We start from the raw sequence: 21425 nt of genomic DNA on the forward strand, positions 1-21425 counted from the left end.
CCAGAGGATACAAAAATCAACCACCTGAGCATAGAGTATCTAATTGGATGGGAGGTTCTTGGGATCTGTGAACGTATTTTTAAAATATTTTATAATATTTTAGCACAGTTTTCTTTGTAATCCCATGTATTTTGTCTTATGCATTTAAAGGCATTATTTTGAGGAGTACAAAAAGTGTTGGGCTAGACAGGAGTTCATGAAGATTTAGGAACATTGTGTACTACAATCTAAATGATTTTTAGTGTGATGTGGCAGCCAAAAGACATAATTCGATCTTCAGGTTGCATTCAACAACCAAAGTAAGAGGCAAGAATCTTCTGTAGTTTACCCTGGTCTCGTCACACATGGGGTATCGTATCTACTTCTGGGCAACACATAAAAAAGGGCAATGATGTAATATGGAGACCGAAAACCATGTCATAGCATGCTTGGTTTAAGAAACTGGGAATTTTAACCTGGAAAAGGACATATGACAAGCCTTCAAATATCTGAAGAAATGATATAGATTTCAAATATATGAAGGGTTATACTACAGAAAAAAATCTGCTGTGTTCTGCTTGACCTAGGTAAACAGAAATTAAAGTAGTGGGGGAAATTATAGGAGATTTTGGCTCAAAATCAGGAGAAATCACAAAACAATCAATGTTGTCCAAAGAGCCCCCTCTGGGTGGGAGTTATTTAAATGAAGTCTGTTTGGCTATTTGTTAGAGACATTTAAGATAGTATCATATATCCAAATCCTTCGTTGGATTCTCATTAAGTATATGCCTTAAAGCAGATCACTTAACCTCTCACTCTGTTTGCTCGCCTATAAAATGTGGGATGATGGATTTGATGGCCTCTGGGGTCCCTTCCAGCTCTAAAGCAATGATTCTAGGAAAGTGTGATTTCTATGAATGTAATGAAAAATGATTATGCTGCATTAAATTCCAAAAAAAGAATTCAGAGAAACATATGAAGTCTTGTATATAAAGATACAAAGTGAAAACAGCAGATCCAGAAAAGCAAAATGTATATTATAATAGCATGAACAAAAAGGATGTTAAAACACACCTGGATGCCATGCAACAACCTGTAATGACCAAACTTTGCTGTGGAGAAAAGGAAATGTGTTCCACTCCTCTCCTTAGAGAGGTGGGGAGCTATGGGTGTGGAATGTCGCATTAGGGCAGCTGGCTTTATTTAACTTTTTTCTCTCTTTCAAGGGAAGGTTCACTAGGAGTGGGGAGGGATGTCTGGAAACAATGTTAAAACATAAGACATTAATAAAGTACACAAACACCCCCCCCAAAAAAAAATCACTATCTTTCATTCCCCAGTCAACCAACTCAAAGAGATGACTACCCTTAAAAACATTAGCTGGATTTTTATGTGACTCATGTGAACCATGACATACTCTGTTCTATGCTCCTAGCCCTGAAACTAACAAAAATGTTGATGAAAAAATTTACAGAAATTCAACTCATAGGGAGAATTCTAATTTTAATTCTATGTCTACTGACAGTCCATTTACTCATGCTGCTTTTCAGATGAGAAATGTCTTTCTACTTCCCATGTTTTTCAAGGTCCAGCTCAAGTTCTACCTCTCACTTAAAGCCTTCCAGGTAATATTCTCTTCTGCAAATTTCTATTTCAGCAGAGGAACTACAATATACTTGAAAAAATGCTGGACAATCAGAAGATCTAGAGTCTAATTCCAACTAGAACTAGAATTTTAATCCATATATGAAGTTGTGTGATCTTAGCCAAATCACTGCCTTTCTAGGGCTCAATCTGAGGATGTTTGATATAGTTGTGAACTACAAAAATTTAAGGATTATCATCATTGCATTTTGGTATCATAACATTTGGCATTTAATTGTGCTCATTTCACATTTATTAGCCTTATTTCTCCAACTGGGTCATCAACTCTGAGCATCTAATTCTTTTGTAATCTCTCCAGGGATACCTAGTAGAAAACTGAGTATGCATGTGTAGGTACTCAACAAAAGTCATGAAGTCATGGAATGATGACTTGTCAAGGGCTAAGGAATATTGATGGCAATAAAATGGTTTTGAGGCTCTTGATATTTCTGAGATCATTCTTCCAAGTGAAATCTAATTCTATACTTATGAGCCATCTTTGACTTTTGACATTTTTTACAACAGTACTCAAGCCAAAAAACAGAATATACAATAACTATTCTTCCTTATCAAGATGGACAAGGAAGTCAAGAATCTTGTGGCTAGGTTTAGGATAATACCCTCAAAAGTCCTTGAACTATGAAAACCAAAGCACCAACACTGGAAGTTGAAATGAAATATTTTTTCTTATCATGGAAAATCAGCCAAGCCTCTAAGGATTGGTGTTCAATAGTTGTGATTCTGGATCTAAACTCTGGGAACTGGCAAAAGGCAAATGGAATTTATATCTGCACAATGGAATAAGTTATGCAGACTTTACTAATCTCAGATTGGCTTTGCCTTCTGGGAAAAGAATTAACATCCATTTTGGAGTTTGGCCTCCAGTTGAATATAAGCCCTTTGAGGGCAGTGATTTATTTTTGTCTTTATGCCCTCATATTGATTATAATAGGAACTTGGTAAAGGCTCATTGTTGTTAACTATAAGTTCTAGGCCCGAGAAATGGTTGTAAAGTCTGAATGACGACATGCAAATATTCTGGAAGGCCATCCATTAAATTCTGATTTTGCTTTTATCTTTCCAAAATGACTGAGACTGTGGACTTTGAATTGTATAATTTCTGTAATCCCTTCCATCCCACTCCATGCTTAAATCTTTTAAAGATTTAAAAGTTTAAGAGCAACTGAGGTACTTAAATCACAGAAATTTCACCCTATTATAATTTGTTTAAATAGTTTACCTTTTTACTTCTATTCTTCAGTTTAGAACACAAATGCATTCTAAACCTTAAAGCACTTTATAGATGTTAGCTATTATTAGGTATTACTGGTCGTAATGGGCACCGGTACGTCCTTTCCGGAAGCCATACTACAAATAATATTAGTATTTTTTAGTTTTAAAGATAATGTGCATTATTACTAGTGTCTCTACTGCTGCATATTTCATCATTTCAGAGGTTTCAAACAAAAGACATATTATCCTGCACTTGACTTTCTTAAGCTGTCCATAACATCTTCCTTATAGACTGCTGATTCTGTTAAGTCTATAGTCTAATCTCCAGTAAAAAGAACAACAGGAATGGACAATTTCCTATCATGTACTATATTTGAATATGTGACAAAGAATGAATTTCCTTTCTTCTTGTTACTGTTTTTGTGTATCTCTTGGTGGTACATAAAGATATCGATCTTCCATGGCATTCTGGCATTTAAATATTTGATTATTTGAATGTTTTCTATTAAATTTTTTTTTGCAATTTAGTGGAACTTTCTAGCTCTTGAATGAAATTGCTGGTGGGTAGGCTGAATTTCTTTTCAAAAGATGCCTTTTAAAACCTAGGGAAACAAAAGATTGTACCAGTTCAGTTGCATTGGTCTGAGCCATCACAGTCTAGACCAGTGATGGGCAAAGTATGGCCTGCAGACCAGATGTGGGGCCACGGGACATTCTTCCTAATCTGACAAATACAATGAGTAGGATACAATACAATGGAATTTCAAAAGAGTTGCCTTAGAAACAGACTGACAGATGAGCATTTCCTTTCCTTTGGCCCCCTCTTTAAAAAGTTTGCCCATCACTGGACTAGATCAAAATTTTCAGACAAAGAAATTGAAATCTAGTGAGGTTACATGACTTGCCTCAAAGTCTCACAGCTGACAAAAGTCAGGACATAAATCTCATATTTCAGTGTCCTTTTCATCTTTGACTTGAAATAAAAAGCCAATGACAATATAAGATGATTTCACGGATCTTGAGATCTTTTCACTTTTGAAGCAATTTCCAAAAATTCTTGATGACATACTTTCTCTCTTAATATAACCTTTGCCCAAGTCACATTCTGATAGCTGAAGTGGCAGGGAGTTCTCAACCCTGTGTTCTAAAAGGCTCTGACAGCAAAACAGAAAGTCATCAGTTCAATGATGGGTTATACACCTGTCAACTGAGGACAAATTTCTAAGTTTTAAAAATCTTATTACTAGAAGGTTGGTCAGCTTGTGATCAAATTTTCCCAGCAAACAGTAAAATGGTCAAAACTTTGTTTCAGTAGACCTAAAGTCTTCATGGTTAATGAAAATATTTTGGCCACAATAATGAGCACCAAAATCTTTGCTGCACATTTTTCTTTGGAAATGCTTTAAACTACTGGGTCCACTATTCAATAAACTTCAGTGGTTCCTTATTACCTCCAGGACCAAATATCAAGTCCTCCATATGTCATTTAAAGCCCTTCACAATCTGACCCCTTTCTAATCTTCTCACATTGCCCAATCTCTCTACATTGGTCTACTTGCTATTCCTTGAACACAATATACCATCTTGCAGCTCCATGCCTTTGCATCAGCATACATTCCCCCATGCTTGGAATGCTCTTCCATCTTACCTTCTCTGGCTTCCTTCAAAATTCAGCCCAAATCCTGCCTGGTAGACAAAATCACCCCTTCAAATCCTTTGTCTTTCTGTCCTGAAGACTTGGTGAGGTAGACAAGACTAGGTATTAGGAGAAAAGTGATCTGACTAAATGAATTTGTTCTAAAATGTAATGAGATTCCTCTCAACCTTCAAGGAGTATCTGCATTTGAAAAAGAAATGCTTATTAATTCAAATGCATCTCTACTTGGTATGAATAAGAAATGGGGGGAGCAAAAACCTTAGGGGTACATTGAGAAGTCTTTTAATGTGAGGAAAGGGGCCCTCCCAATTGGAGCAGCAGACCCATTACATGTTCTGTCACTGGTCCAAATTCATATACTGCTCTGCCCCATCCCTATCAAACATCTTTTCTGGTTTGTAGAATCTAGTTTGCTTACATTTTGCAATTTTGTTATAAGCCAAGAAGATTGAATTTTTGTAATTTCTTAGTAAGGATAAATAATCAACCCTATGCCAAGAAAATGATCCGCCCCCAAGCCTTCAAAATGATACTTGGGAATGTGGTTTTTCCACCAGTGAAGTGGCCACACAACAGATTTCAAGAATTTAAGGTTACTTTTCATTGAAGAGACATCTAAGCTTCATGGGATGAACTTGGCAACAGTCTGATGGCTTTAGTATTTGAATCTGAAGCTTTTATCATTGTTTCATTTCTACTTTTAAAAATGTTTCAAAGGACACAATGTCTACCAAATGTTAACTCAAGCAAAAATAGTTGAAATTTATAGTCACAAAAGTATGATGCTTGGCCTATGTTGTCTGATTTCAGAATGAGACCATCTCAAAATTTTCACTGCACATTCTTGTCTACCTGGTGGGACTGTGATTGAACATAACCCAGATTTGAACTTTAAAACTTTCTAAGATGACCATATTTGACCTGAATTAGTATTCTTTTAGACCCATAGGTGCTTCAAAAAGTTTTGGGATTTGAGGCAATCAACATGTCACCTACCAACAGGATCATCTACAGGAAAATCTTTTTTTGAGCAAGAATCTGTGATAGATCTCCCCTACTAGTAGTAAGCACACATTTCATACTTTGCTTAATATTTAAGGCAGCTAGATGGCTTAGGGAAGTGATGGGCAAACTTTTTAAAGAAGGGGCCAAAGGAAAGGAAATGCTCATCTGTCAGTCTGTTTCTAAGGCAACTCAAAGTTTCATTGTATTGAATCCTACTCATTCGTCAGAGTAGGAATAATGTCACAGGGCCAGATAGAACATGCCAGGGGGCCTCATCTGGCCCTCGGGCTGTAGTTTGCCCATCACTGGGACTGGTTGCTGGCCCTGGAGTCAGAAGAACAAAGTTCAAATCAGGTTTCAGACACTAGTTGTGTGACCTTGGGCAAGCCATCTAACCTTTTCTCCTTAATCTACTGGAGTCCAATATAAGTGAATATAATCAGGGGGCCACTGAACAGTGTTCTTACAAGGAATCTTGAATGATCTTGATGGAAGGATGGGAGCAATTTTGTGGCAAAAAGCCCTGTAAGGCATTTTGTTCTATTCAGGCAAATGCTTTTCCAATAATCAACAAACATGATGGGATTTAATCTCTTTTAGCTGTGCAAAAACCTGTTTTCCAAGGATGCCTGCAATTTGTGGCTGGATAACCCTCAAAAGATTCTGTATAGGGGGCAGCTGGGTAGCTCAGTGGAGTGAGTCAGGCCTAGAGATGGGAGGTCCTGGGTTCAAACCCGGCCTCAGCCACTTCCCAGCTGTGTGACCCTGGGCAAGTCACTTGACCCCCATTGCCCACCCTTACCACTCTTCCACCTATGAGACAATACACTGAAGTACAAGGGTTAAAAAAAAAAATTCTGTATACCATTGACAGATTACTAAGCAAAAGTTGTTTTTTCCCCCGCTTGTCTTTTTTTTTGGAAATTAATAAGAGTCAAGATCTTTTTACCATCTTTTGTTCCAACAGATATCTTGTAAATTGGTCCCCCAATGTCTTTACTGTGTTACCATTAGTATCAGTTCCCTCTCTTCTCAATTTACCTTTTCTTAATGCCATTCTTTTTGTTTGTTGTAAATTCTTATCTTAGTCTTTTCTTGTCTGTGAAATCAGTTGGATTCTTTGTAATGTTGTTTGGTGCTTGCCATGTCCAGTTTACCAATTTTTTTTTGTGAAGAGTTTGATATACAAATGTGAAGCTGCTGTACAATCTACAAATCTATAGCTTCATCTTACTTCTTTCTCCTGAATTGCCATTTCATGTATTTCTCTTCCTTGACCTTGTTTACTAATATTTATAAATGATTAAAAAACAATGAATAGATCATCCTTACTTGTTAAATAGGTCATTATGAAAAATATTAAAATATTGGGGCTAGAGTCTGAACATCTGAAAAATGACCACATGGGGAATGATTTTTACATATTGATGATCAAATTAAATTTTACAAGGACATGTGAATTATATATTTGCATTTATATAAGGCTCAGCTTAACTCAATGGTCTGTGCTTCCTGTTTCTTCTGACGTAAAGTTCACATTGCTGCCAACAGCATCTAAGACACAAGTTCTGAGTGTGGCATTGTCTTGATCAAAAACTTTCAGTAGTCCAGTTGTCCAGGGCAAAATACAAACTTATTATGGAATTTAAGATTTTCTGTTCTGGTTCCAATCAGTTTCTGGACTTAGTTCATATTCCTCTACTTCAAATACTCTTTCATCAAACTGGACTATTCCCCCATATCCAACATTCTACCTCTTACTTTATGCTTAGTGTACACTGTTGTTCTCTGCCTCTTACAATTCTAATTTTTCTTCAAGGCTCAGATCTTTTGCCACCTATTCAAGTTCCCCAAGATACCCCCATGTTAATGGTCCCTTTCTCTCGTTACCTTGTAATGACTTTAACACGTACATCGGATACATATAACATCCCAACAGAATGCCAATTCAGTCTATTTTTTTTCCCTCATGTGCAAAGTGGGGATACTTGCACTATTTCACCGAGTTAAGTGATTGGAAAATGTAAACAATTTTATCAAACAATACATTTGTATCCATGTGGCTAAGATGACCTTCCTTTGCCTTTACTGTGTCCCTTTTCTTCTATGTGTATGTTTCCATCTCATCCATTCATCTAGAGACACATGTTCTTGTTTTAAAACTAGTCAGCTATTCCTAGTTATCTATCAAATGACCCTAGGTGTTTTTCTTTGTTCTTACTCTGAAATTGGATAAAGTTGTTCCTACCTTAGATCAGATCACCAAACTTTACCTCCTTTTCCAGAAACAAAAGAGCCAATGAGAAGGCTACAAGACACATGAAATTTGTAGGAGTAAAAGAGGCCAGTTTGTCTGGAGAGTGTGGAAAGGGAATAAATATATTGCACCTTCTATGTGCTAGATACTGTACAAAGTGCTTTAAAAAAAGGACTAATTAGATCCTTACAGGAACCTTGATAGTTATCCTTTATAAATTGTGGAAACTGAGACAAAAGGAAGGTGACTTGCCTAGGGTCCTATAGCCAGCTTAAATGTCTGAGGTCACATCTGAACTCAAGTCTTCTCGATTACAGGCCCAGTTCTCTATCTACTATGATACCTAGCTGCCTCAAGAGAGAGTAGTATGTGTTGGAACCTGGTCTCACAGGCTTAAAAAACTAGAGTTTATACTTAATCTTAAAAACAAAACAAAAACAAAAAACAAAAACACAGGATAGGAAGTCATTGGGATTGCTTTAGTCTGGGAGTCACATGGTTAGATGTGTGCTTAAGGAAATTGCTTTGGCAGCAGCACATACAAAAGACTGGAAGTGAAGTAGGGAATTGAGGGAGACCAATCAGGTGAAGGGTGCCCAGGGCCTTACCAAAGGTGGCAGCTGTGTGAATGTGTGCTGTTTCCCCTTTTGGATTTTATGCTCTGAGGACAGAAACCAGTTCTCTAACTTTGGGTTGTTCCTTGTAGTATACTTAAAGTTTAGTGAACTGAACTAAAGCTTAGAAAACTCTTATTATCCCTTCATGAAATATTTGTAACTTTATGTGATACCTTAATGAAGACTAATAATCAAAAAAAGAAACTGATCTTTCATCTTCTATACGGTTGGTGCCAGGGTAATGAATTTAGGCTTAAAGCTAATCAGGTTGGTACCTGAAAGGTGTCTCCATGATCTAGCACGTTAAAAGACAATTTCAGCAAATTGCACTTGGCTGGAGGAGACAGTTTAGATAAAGACATGGTACCTTCTCAAGGAGCTTGCTCTGCAAACAATTACTTAATGTCTGTTGTATGAAAAGAGATCGGACTTGTTTTGTTTGGCCAGGAATCATAACTATAAACAATGGGTGGAAGCTAAAGAAAATCAGATTTTTAGTGACGAAACTCTAAAAACCTAAATGTTTTCCCAAGTGGAATAGTCTGCCTCACTCATGATAAAAGACCCTCTTAAGGTCTTTGAAAGGAAAGCTTGGATAATTGCAGGTCAGTGATGAGGTAGATCAGATTCCACTTATGGACTACATCAAGATTTCTTCTGAGGTAACTTTGAACACTAGGATTTTTATCACCAGAGTACATACTACTATTTTTTTATGCAAAATTAGCGCTCGGGTGTCAAAAGCAAAAAAAAGGAAGGTTGTTTCCCTGAAATTTGTTACCCTTCCTTATCCTAAGTCCTTCTCCCTTCAAAGAAAATAACTTCTAGTTTTAGGTTCAAATAAAGTTAGAAAATGTAGTGTAATCCTGGTTTTAGCATTATGTTTATTCACTCAGCTATGAGAGCTAACATCTTTAGACTCGCCTCTTTAAAGATGCTAACTCTTCCTACAAATTAGCAACAGACACAAGAGCAACAAAGTCATTCTATTCTGCAGATCCTCAAGAATCTCACCACATGGTCATCCCCCAACAAATCCAGATTAGATGGCTGACGTTTCCAAGATCATGTGAATTTACTTGCTTTTTAAAAAAGGGCTAATCTTATTTTAAAAATAGTAATCTCATCACATTAAATTGTGTTAAAATCTTCAACTCCAAGCATCTGTAGGGATTTATGAATTACATCATATAGAGGGAAAATGGTAAGTTATGTCTGAAAGTCACAATTCAGGTCAATGAACAAATCATATCACTACAACAGTATGAAATTCCCATTTTTAGAGATCAAGTCCTCAAAGGCAGTTCTGGTATTTTGATTCGAAAGTAAATTACCGAAAATAATTATAATAGGACAAAGTAGTATCAGTAAATTCTGTCCAGTGTTTCATCATGAAATCCTTGTAATTTCCATCAGATACATCCAGGTGGATGTGCACGGGATTCCTACCTTTGTGGTAAAGTCTAATGGTTACAATGGGACAAGTTTTCCATTTCAGGAAAGCTTTAGTATCCTCATAAGCCCAGGTTATACAAATTAAAAATATTTTAGGTAAATTGTTGCTTATTCTCAATCCTACTTTAAAATGTTGTTCCCTAAAGCTTATTATACTCACACATATATGAATCAATAAAAGATGGTTTAATTTATTTGATATGCCTATTGATATAACAGTTATCCTAGGGATAACCTATGAGTGGCATCTGTTGATATAATTGAATAATAAAAACACTACACTATAAACTAGAAATTTATCTAATTCAGACAGCTCATGGATGTGGATGCTCCCTCCAGCAATGAAGATCATAAAGCAATCACACCAGTCCATCAATTGCCCAGGTCTCCTCAGTTTGGCAAGAGAGCATACCTAATGTGCTGGGGTCTTTCCTTGCTTTCTCCTCTAACACTAGAAGAATAGCAGTGGAGTGCTTGGGCTATCTACCTCTAATGTTTAAACCTTGCTAGACCAGCCAATTTTTTTTAAGCGTCCATTTTCCTGACGACATTCTTTCCTTTGAGTCTTCAAAGTTCCTTATGTGTCATATTATACTGCTTTGATGGACACCATGAATCTTTCAACATCCTCACAAAGTTTGTCTTTAGCAAGTATCAGAAATGAATACTTTGTCCAATCTTACTGCTTTGCCTACCTTCGGCAGGTGGTAGCAGATGGTAAAACATCTGGTGGTGCAATGGATAGAATGTTGGGACTAGAGTCAGGAACGCCCAAGTTTAAACCCAGTCTCAGACACTTACTAGCTCGGTCAACCAAGAGAAGTCATTTAGGCAGTTTGTCTAAGCTTTTTCTGCTGCAACAAAGGGACAACACAATCTACCCTGCAGATTATGAAAATCTAATGATATTTATAAAAGTACTTAGCACAATATCTGGCACCCAGTAGGTGCTATATAAATGCTTATTCTCTTCTCTGTTCCTCCTCTATTATTTTTAGACATTTCTACCTTTTAAAAATTTTACTGTCTTTGAAAGTGAACTGTATCCTACAAAATTTTTTGGAGATCTTTTCTATTTTCTTTCTGTGTTCTTTCCATATTATTCCTATAATGCCGTCAGCATAACTTTGCTCAGTTGCATTGCTCACTGAGCTTTTTTAGTTTTAACTCTCCATTCTGTTCTACTTTATGAGGTGACCTAGCTCATAATTTTCCATTTTCTATTATTTTTCTGAAAAAATCTGAAGTTCTAAAATGGTGCTGTCCTGGTTGCCATCTTCTGCTAAGCAAGCACAGCAAAAATAAATTAAAAAAAAACCACAACAACAACAAAAAACCAAACCCCTACCTTTTATCTTGGAGTCAATAATACTGTGTATTGGTTCCAAGGCTGAAGAGTGGTAAGGGTAGGCAATGGGGGATAAGAGACTTGCCCAGGGTCACACAGCTGGGAAGTGCCCGAGGCCACATTTGAACCTAGGACCTCCCATTCTCTCAATCCACTGAGCCACCCAATATTTTCTGATGAACTTGCTTTTTTATTCTGTTATGGAAATTGATTCCTATCAGCTATACTTATTTCTAATTATTATATCGTCATACTAGTCTTTCAAAGTTATCTTAAAAATATTGCTTACTGTAGAAATTGTTGTGAGTTTGCTTACTTCATTTTGTCAGTTAGTTCATACAAAATTTCCCTGGGTTTTCTCATCTATCTTATGAGTTGTTTCAATTGAAATATCTGTTCACTGTCATTTTAATTCTAGTTTTGTAATGATTTTGAACTTTGTTGTATGTCAGAGATACAGACCATTAGACTACAACATTGGTCATGTCGTTTCACTTCTGGTAAAATATTTGTTTCTCTGTGCTTTTATTTGGTACTTGCCATGTTCAGAATCTACCAATTCTCTTTTTAAAGATGTAGAGGAATGAGCCTTCTGTGAGGTCTTTAATTTTTGTTCTCTCACTTTTTAAAAAACTTATCTATGTTTTTCAATATATTTGTCATCTTCCTCTACTCTCATTTTTGCTTTTCAATTATACTGAACTATGCATTTATCTTATTTGGAATTTTATATCAAGTTCAATTTCTCAATCCTATCTGTTGCAAAAATATTACTGTACATGCTGCAATTATTTTCATGGAATTTTTAATACTTATCATGAGCACTGTAGTGACAAAGGACTAAATATTCCACCAATTTTTTCTAAGGAGAACCTGTGAATTCTTCAATTTAGGATAAACTTCTTCTTCTGGCTTATAGACTATGAGGGTTGATGAGACTGTCAGAAGGGTCATTATTGGTCAATGAATCAGGATCTCACATTAAGAAGACCAGGAGCCAAGTTAATTATAGAGATCTCAAAAATGGGTGATTCTTGGCGTCTTTTCACCCTGCTCTGATAATACCACTGTTAGTACACAAGTAGTAGGGGGCTAAGTGACATTTTGTATTTTTATTTCCTGAGTTGCTGTAGTGAAGGAATTCATCTCCAAGTGGCTAGGCAGTGTGCTTCTCTCTACTTAGCAGTAAAGTTTGCTTAAAAAACAAAAACAAACACACATACATTGTATGTTATGCAGACTATTATATATCATATAAAAACTGAACTAATATCCAGTTCAATTCACAAATGTTTCTTTTGTTTTCCCTACAAAATGGATTTTATCCCTTAAAAACTATATAAACTAAAATATCACCAATGTTTAGAGGTTCAAATACTGAAAACAATATTTGAGACAATATTAACAGAATTCATTTGGATTCTTCCAATACAAAATATCCCCAATTTCTAATTTCAATTAAAGAGCAAAATCTTGAGTGAAAATTGTGACTCAGGTAACAGAAAATTAAAAAAAATTTTTTTAATTCTAAATAATCAAAGAACTTTAGATCTAGAAGAGAACTTGAGTTCATCTAGTTTTAACATCTTAATTTTACAAAGAAACTCATCTGCCCTTGGATATTTTTTCTCTAATGCAAGTCAGACTACTAATTGCCTACTGAATAACAACACTGTGGTCCAGTACAAAGAATGCTGTATATGGAAATAAGAGAATCCAGTTTCAAACCTAAGCTCCACAACACACTTATTATCTGTATTACCTAATGCATTCTGCCTCTGACACTACTTTTTCTCTTGAGTATCTCTGAAAGATGATTCATCAGTGATGTCAATGACCAGATATCGTAAACAAGAGATGTAAACATATGACAATTTGTCCATCCATACAAAGAGGACAGATAAGATATAATCTTACAACAGAAGCTAGAACAACCCTTAATAACTTTCAGTTCAATTGGTCCGTACCTATTCACTGACTTACATTCTGTCAATGCACTTGTCTCATTTTAAGCAGACACTGACAAATTAGAACACATCCAAGAGTGAGAGGAAACCGAAAAGGCACTAGATTTGGAGTCAGAGAATCTCACTCTGAAGCTATGCTCTGTAATGTATGACCAGTATGTTTCCAGCCAAGCCATTTCACCTCTATTGTTTTCTTCTCAATAGAATTCAAAATTGGAATAGCTGAAGAAACTAGTAATGAAAGGAGATGAGAAAAGTGGCAGAATGACATGGAAGATGTTTTCTAATATTAAGAGGAGGCAATTAAGTGGCTCAATGGACTGAAAGCCAGAAGGTCCTGGGTTCAAATCTGAGCTCAGACACTTCCTAGCTGTGTGACCCTTGGCAAGATTTAACCTCCATTGCCTAGTCCTTACTTTTCTGCCTTGGAACCAATACACAATATTGATTCTAAGACATAAGGTTAAACATAAAAAAAATAAACAAAAACCCCGACAACAAAAGACAGCTAACATTTTGTAGAATTTACCTAGTGATACACTACACTTACAATGAATTTAAATGTTTCTCATAACAACCCAGAGATGTAGGTGCTACTCGTGACTGTCTAGCATCATATAGCCAGTATCTGAAAATTTCTCTTGAAACAGGTACCATCCTTTTGCAACTGAATTTATAAAATTACCAAGTATTTGATGTAGGACTGAATTTAGACTTTAAGCGAGCAATCAAAACTATTTTGGAGAGTGTGCCAGGACTAAGTCAGTTATTTTCCCGAGTCCAAAACAAGGCTTCAGGAATTCTAAGGTCTGATACTCTACTACATCACCTAGCTGCTTTCAAAAGTTGATTTCTAGAAAATGATTTTTTTAAATTCAGTGTAAAAAAAAAAAGTAACATTAAAGAATAGAAATTATAGGGTAACAGGCCTTATTTTATTTTTGGTCACTATTAAGAGCCTTCTAACAATTAGAACTGTCCTAGGATAAATTACTTTTATAATAGTCATCTTCCCATTCCTGGATATATTTAAGCTAATGTACCTCTTGGTAGAGATTCTATATATGATGACCCTTACACGAATTTAGGCAAGTCCAGACAGCAAGTACCATTCCAACTATACTTACGACACTTAATTTCCTGAAAATGTCAGATTCAGAGACTTGGAGTTGGTAGAAGCCTCAGTGAAACTGAGGGCTTTGTAGTTTAAATGGCCTGCCCCGGGACATAAATACTAGAAGAGACTCAAAACTATGACTTCTAACTCCAGACTCAGCACGTTACCTCTCCCAAGTATTTTATTCCTTAGTTGTACATTAACAAATTTAACATGTCTAGCTACTTGAAAATACTTTTTAGAAAAATCAACTTCTGAAGTAGTCATTCACTCAAATAAAAATTTTTAATAGCTGATTTATGCTAAGAACGACTTTCCCTCTCATTCAAATGTTATTTTAAAAAATAACATGAAAAATGTGCATGCTGTTACTCAACTTGAAGTACCTGGATAAAAAACTCCTACCAATAGTCTTTCCCACCCATGAATAGTCTTGGCATGTATTCAGAACAGGAAAATTCTTGTCTTTCTTTGAATAACCAGTCATACAACCTCCTCTTAATAATCATTCTCCAGGACATTTGTCCATCCTTCAGGGGACCTAAAAAAAAAAGATAACCAGAAAATGGCATATCTGGGTTGTTAAGAACATAGCAAACACAGTTCACTTGAGCAATGTGTATCCTTGAACAATTCACTGAAGTACTTGTAGGCCTCTTTTTCCTCATCTGTGAAATAAAACAAGTTTCAAAGTCATCCTCCAGCTCAAATTCTGACTTTGTAGTTTGTGATGTATAAATTTTACTCACTGGTTTTGTAGATACAGATTCTCCATATACTTATAAATACTGGGTTATACGGTGCCTAACACATAGGCACTTAATACCTGTTGACTGTGGCCTTGAATTTCTTCAATTTCACTGTTCTGATTTGCTAGGTTTTCTTTTCAGGTTTAAAAGGCTACATCTATTTCTCAATGTCAGGAGTCATCTAAACAACTCAATTTATAATTTGAAATCTTAGCTTTATGTGAACTGCCTTCTAGTTTAGTTTTCTTTCTGGGTGCAAGTAGCATCCCATCTATAACAGGTGTTCCAAAAATATCTTATGCCAACGTGCCTGAATTCAAGTGATTGGTTACAAGCGGTCATATAGCAAAAAAGGGAAAGAAAATTTAAAATAGATGTCATTCTTGATTTCATTTCTGTTTTTGTTGAACTGTGTCAGTTGTGTCTCTTTGGGACCCCATTTGTTTTTTTAGTAAAGATACTGGAGTTGGTTTAGCATTTCCTTCTCTGGCTTATTTTATAGATGACAAACAGGGTTAAGTGACTTGCCTAGGGTCACATAGCTATTAAGTGCTTGAAGCCAGATATAAACTCGGGTTTTTCAGACTCCAGGCTGGGCACTCTATCCACTGCCTATACATATATCTTGATCTACCTCTAAAGAATCTCACACTTCCAAATTAAGGAAATTCTCTCTTCCTCATGTCAATTTTTTCAAAACAGCTGATCTTAATTAGGTGTTAGGAAAGCTACAGAACTATTTCATTGTAAATTCCTTTAAAAAGATTGCGCTTAAAGAAACTGGTAAAATTTCAGGCAGTTTAACTAAACTGGGGAGAAATTAAGGAATTTAGAGCACAGTGGTGGTTGTAAGCAATCCAGGAACTCTCCCTTCTCTAAGCACAGTGCTTGGCACCCAATAAGCATTTAATATTTAGTTAATTCCAAACTTTTACAGCATTTACTTTATGTACAGTAATTATTCTTTTAAGAGGCCTTCGAAAGTTACTATATACCTTCACTTCCTTTCTTAAAACTCTTTTTCTTTAGTTCCTATGGAATTATATGATTTTGGTCATAATCAATGTAATCACGGCAACTTCTTCCATATTTTTATAACTTTGGCATTTACAGCCTACAATAATCATCTAAATTATATACTGTTTTGTACTATTAGCCAAAATTTATATCGGAACAAATGTAATTAAAATTCAAGATAGAATTCAATAAACATTAAATGCCTACTATGTTCAAGGTCTTGGGGAACACATACACAAAAAGAAAAATCTTTACCTTTAAAGAACTTGCAGTTTAACAAGAAGTATGAATTAAACAAATTTTATTTTATTTATTTAAGGTAGTAAGAACAATTAGGAGGATCAAAAAAGATTTACATTTAGAAGAAGCTAAGGCTCCTCAGAGGCAGAAATGAAAACACAAAGTATATTTTTGAGCCTGGGGGATAGGCTACACAAAGTCAAAAATAAAGCCAATGGACACTATGGGGAGCAAGACAAATTAACTGAATGAGTAGAAAGGTTGAATAAAATCACACTGAAGATCTTAAATATCAAATAAAGGAGTGATACAACCAGATCTATGTGCAAGGAAGCTTAGCACTTGCTCCTTCCCCTTTTTGCTGTCCTATTCTGTCTTCCTGTTTTCCACCTCACTTTGCTTCCCCCTCAATCAAGTGGTGAAAAAGTTCGTGAGACAGCTCTTCTATTTGTTTTCCTGATCCACTCCAATGGACAAAAAAGTTGTATATATATATATATATATATATATATATATATATATATATGTAGACTTGCTTGCTTGTCTGTCAATAACCCTCTATAAGAATCCCACATTCCTAATGTAGATTTCTATCATTTACCAGTGGCTACTATGAGGTTATATCTTGATTTTCAAAGTCTCAACTAGCCTCTTTTGGTTTCCAACCTTCTCAGTGGGTTGTGCTATGCCAAAATGATTTGAGCATGAAATGGATTTCAGTGTAGCACCACTGAAAAAGCACTTTAATCAAGAGGGGACCTGGGTTCTAATGTCAGCTGCCAATCCCTATTTAACCATGAGCAAGTATCTCTATGTATATGAATCAATTAACTCAGTACCTCCAAAGGCCACCCATTCTATTTTTGGCTAATTTTAATCAAAAGGAATTTTTTCCCCTTATATTCTCATTTAATGTTCCTATGCAAAATGGCAACTTTCTGATATTGTCCCTGATGACTTTTTCTCCCTAAATAGCAAGAAGAAAAGTATACAAAGGAAGGAATTCTCAAGAGTAAGTTTAGGGAATATTTTAGTTTCAGTTCAATGTGGTAAGGAATCTAGTATGGAAGATATTATGTAAATAGTTTTTCATAGAAAGTATGAATTTAAGCTCCTTAAAAGTAGATTGTTTTGCTCAGTGGATGTTTATGGATTGCCCTAGGCCTAAAGAGCTTGTGACTTAAAAGAAATCCCAAAGGCAGTGTAAATAAAAGGTGGGGTTTCTCATACTGATTCTCTTGATTCAAAAATCCAGCCTCCCCCCCCCCCCCCCCCATGGCATACTCTCTGAGCTCATACGGTCTTATCATAGTTTAAATGATGATCATACAACAGGGTCATCAGGGACAATGTCAGGGAGGTGGCATCTTGAGAAGGGGCTATTTCCTACAATATTCTTACTATGCACAAGTTGTCATTCTGCTTCTGAATGCCATAAAACACCATTTGCTGTAGAGTTAATTCTGGGCTAGTTTGATTTTAGTTCTGTTAAGCTTGTGCCAGGGGGCAACAGCAGGATATTCATAAGGGAGCTGTTAGAGATTACTGTGCGGAAATGCCCAAACAGGCTCTGTTTTAAGCCCAGGGACTTTCAAGTTCTCACAGCTTTATACTTTCTAAGTACCTTCTCACATGCTTATTTGTTTCTTCTCTCTTCAAACAATCCTAAATAATTCTCTAAACTCGCTCACTTGTAGATGGTACTAGGTAGTCGTAGCATACCTCTAAAATGACCAGCTTCCACAAATGGGCTACTGTCAAATTTCTCTTAAAGAGTGCAAGTACTAAAAATTTTCCTGAGGAAAAGTAAACCTGCAAATTGTAAGGTTAGGTTCTACATAAATTAAGACTACCTGTTTTTAAACTGGTAAATATTAAACATATATGTGAGGGGGGCAGCTGGTTAGCTCAGTGGATTTGAGAGCCAGGCCTAGAGACGGGAGGTCCTAGGTTCAAATCTGGCCTCAGACACTTCCCAGCTGTGTGACCCTGGGCAAGTCACTCGACCCCCATTGCCTACCCATACCACTCTTCTGCCTTGGAGCCAATATACAGTATTGACTCCAAGACGGAAGGTAAGGGTTAAAAACAAAACAAAACATATATGTTAGGGGCAGCTGGGTAGCTCAGTGGATTGAGAGTTAGGCCTAGAGACAGGAGGTCCTAGGTTCAAATCCGGACTCAGACACTTCCCAGCTGTGGGACCCTGGGCAAGTCACTTGACCCCCATTGCCCACCCTTACCACTCTTCCACCTAGGAGCCAATACACACAAGTTAAGGATTAAAAAAAAAACAAAAAAACCCAACATATATGTGTATATACATATATTGGTATATATATATAAAAAAAGGCAAATGGGCTGGGTTGCACATAGAACAGACAACTGTTTGAAATACTCTTGACAATGTTGTAAGATTTTTTTGTTTTATGCATGCTTTTAATGCTAAGATATTTCCCCCCCTTCTTTTAAAAAAAGAACATCTACTTTCTGTCTTAGAATTAATATTGGTTCTGAGGCAGAAGATCAGTAAGGGCTAGACAATGGGAGCTAAGTCACCCAACTAGGAAATGTCTTAGGTCACATTTGAACCCAGATCCTCCTGTCTTTAGGTCTGGCTCTCTATCCACGAGCCACCCAGCTGCCCCCAAGAGGGTATTTCTTAAATAAATTCTAATGCATTTTAGAGAAATCTTCAAATTGATTAACAGGTTATGTCTTGCCATCATGAGAAATGTGTTTCCATCAAGGTAAAGTTGAAAACTTAAGTTTTCACTGTGAAAACAGGAAAAAAAAAATGCATAATCCAGTTAAAAGATGCCTAAAAAAGGCTTTGATTTTCTGTGCCAAATCAACATGAGAAGCTTCCCGTTTTATTGCAATTAATGAAAGGAAACATGCATGATATATAGGAAGGTGGAGACGAGAATATGACATAATGCAATTCAAACATACATTTAAAAAAAAATGAGTTAGGAAAATCTTCACTATAAAAATACTTCAAGAGCTTCTGGATCTTTCTCCCCACATCCAGGGTCACTGATGTTGCTGAAATGTAAAGACGCCTAAAGGTTAAATTCCATAACAAATTTCACAATGAAAATCTCTTGTTAAAGGAAAATTATTCCCAGGTAGCAAAAAAAGGTCCACAAATTCCAAGTATTAGTATGTGAAATAATTTCTAGAGTCCTTTGGTATAATTAAATAATGTAGAAACACTTTCCCTTTATTAAGGTGCAGGAGAGTTGACAAAAAAAAAGACTGGAATTTATGATTCTGTTAATAAATATATATAGGGTGCCTCATTTGACAAAAAATTTTTTTGACAAGAAATAGAAATGGTATGGAATAGTGATACAGGTAGCATATTACAAAATTCATATTACAATATGCAAAAAAAATATTTAGAGAACAACCCAGACATTGAAAAGCTGAGTTCCACTTCAATTTGAAAAATAATGAATTAGTTATCTAGACAAATACTCTATAGAACACACTAAAATACATTTAATTGGAGGCAGCTAGGTGGCTCAGTTGATTGAGTCAGGCCTAAAGGGAAGAGGTTCTGGGCTCAAAATCTGACCTGGCACTTCCTAGTTGAGACCCCCAGGCAAGTCACTTCACCCTGTTTGCCTCAGATCCATTATCTGTAAAATGAGCAAGAGAAGGAAAATAGTAAACCATTCCATTATCTTTGGTAAGGAAATCTCAAAAGGGGTTACACCAAGAGTTGGACATGGCTAAAAGTATTGAACCACCACAACAAATTTTTCTTCCTTGTGAATCTTCAGATGATAAAACTGAATGATTTCCAGGCCAGCAGAAAAGGCAACAAATTCAAATGAGTGATTACTTTTACAAATGGAAATAACCAAATATTTTAAAATAAGCAAGCAATTAAAGGATTAAAAAATAGCAAAAAAGGCCAAATTAAAAAGATGTATATGGCTTATAAATGCATATAAAATACTAAAGTTTTGAGAGAGCAACATTTGTGATTTCAGGATGTTCTTTTACTCATAATCTTACTTTAAAACCAATTTTTTTGGTAGCTATAAAAATAATCTGTCTTTTGCTACCTTATCAGATGAAAACAGAAACTTTTGTGAAATTTTAATTCTGAAAGGATAGCATTTTACAAAGTACAAATTCATAATAAAACAAATCTTATTACTTTGAAAACTTTTATTTCTGAAAAATCTCCTGTTCTTGTCCAGTATTTCCTGTTAAAGAATAGGTTAGCATAGTACGAGGTAAAGACTTCAAGCTATATAACTACAAATTAAGAAATAATTTAGCTAGAATATACAACAATTTGTAATATTTAAAGCCTCTATTATCCATTTCTTTCAATATAGTAATATAAAGGGATCTTTTTACTCAATTCAGACTTGGTTTCTTTGGTTCCATGAGAAGACCTTTAGAAGGAACTAGAAATGTCATTTTATTATTCGTTTGAAGTAAATTTCAGAATATTTTTTCAGCAGAACTACAAATTAATAAGGGTAAAAGTCACTGTAACTATTTTTGCCAATTACTTGAATTAAACAAAACACAAAAACAGCATTAAAAGTCATGGGTTATTATGTCATTTTCTTATTGGAAGAAACAGTCAATTGATCATGGGCTCACCTAATTTTATTGTAGAGGGGGCTCAGACTACAGGAAAAAAAAGATATTAGAACTCCTTAACAATTACAACATAAGGAGTCTATATAAAGTAGAAGTTAAGAACTACTAAATATAACCTTTATTTCATTTCCAAGAAGTGCATTAATCTACCTAACTGTTTAAAAGAGCCAAAGCTCTCAATGAGATATTGAAACACTCAAGAGAAGGCTTTTCCATCAGGATGGTAATATCCACCTGCAAAAGGCAAGAAATGTAATTAAGATTTAGAATGCAGGTTGAAACGAATATATGAATGTAGAGAGGTCATGATATACAGAATATAATCTGTGTACTTCAAACATATGTGTAAATCTGATAATATTGACAGCTCTGTGTAGGAAATGCTGTTATATATGTTCTCTTTATCATTTAGAAAAGGACCCAAAAAGTGTTCTTGTCAATAACCATTTTTATTTATAAAATGTTACAATGTGAAGCATGTATTTTAGTTTCTACAAAATTGTCTTAT

The sequence above is a fragment of the Gracilinanus agilis genome, chromosome 3 (genome assembly GCF_016433145.1).
Source record: "Gracilinanus agilis isolate LMUSP501 chromosome 3, AgileGrace, whole genome shotgun sequence".
NCBI lineage: Eukaryota > Metazoa > Chordata > Mammalia > Didelphimorphia > Didelphidae > Gracilinanus > Gracilinanus agilis.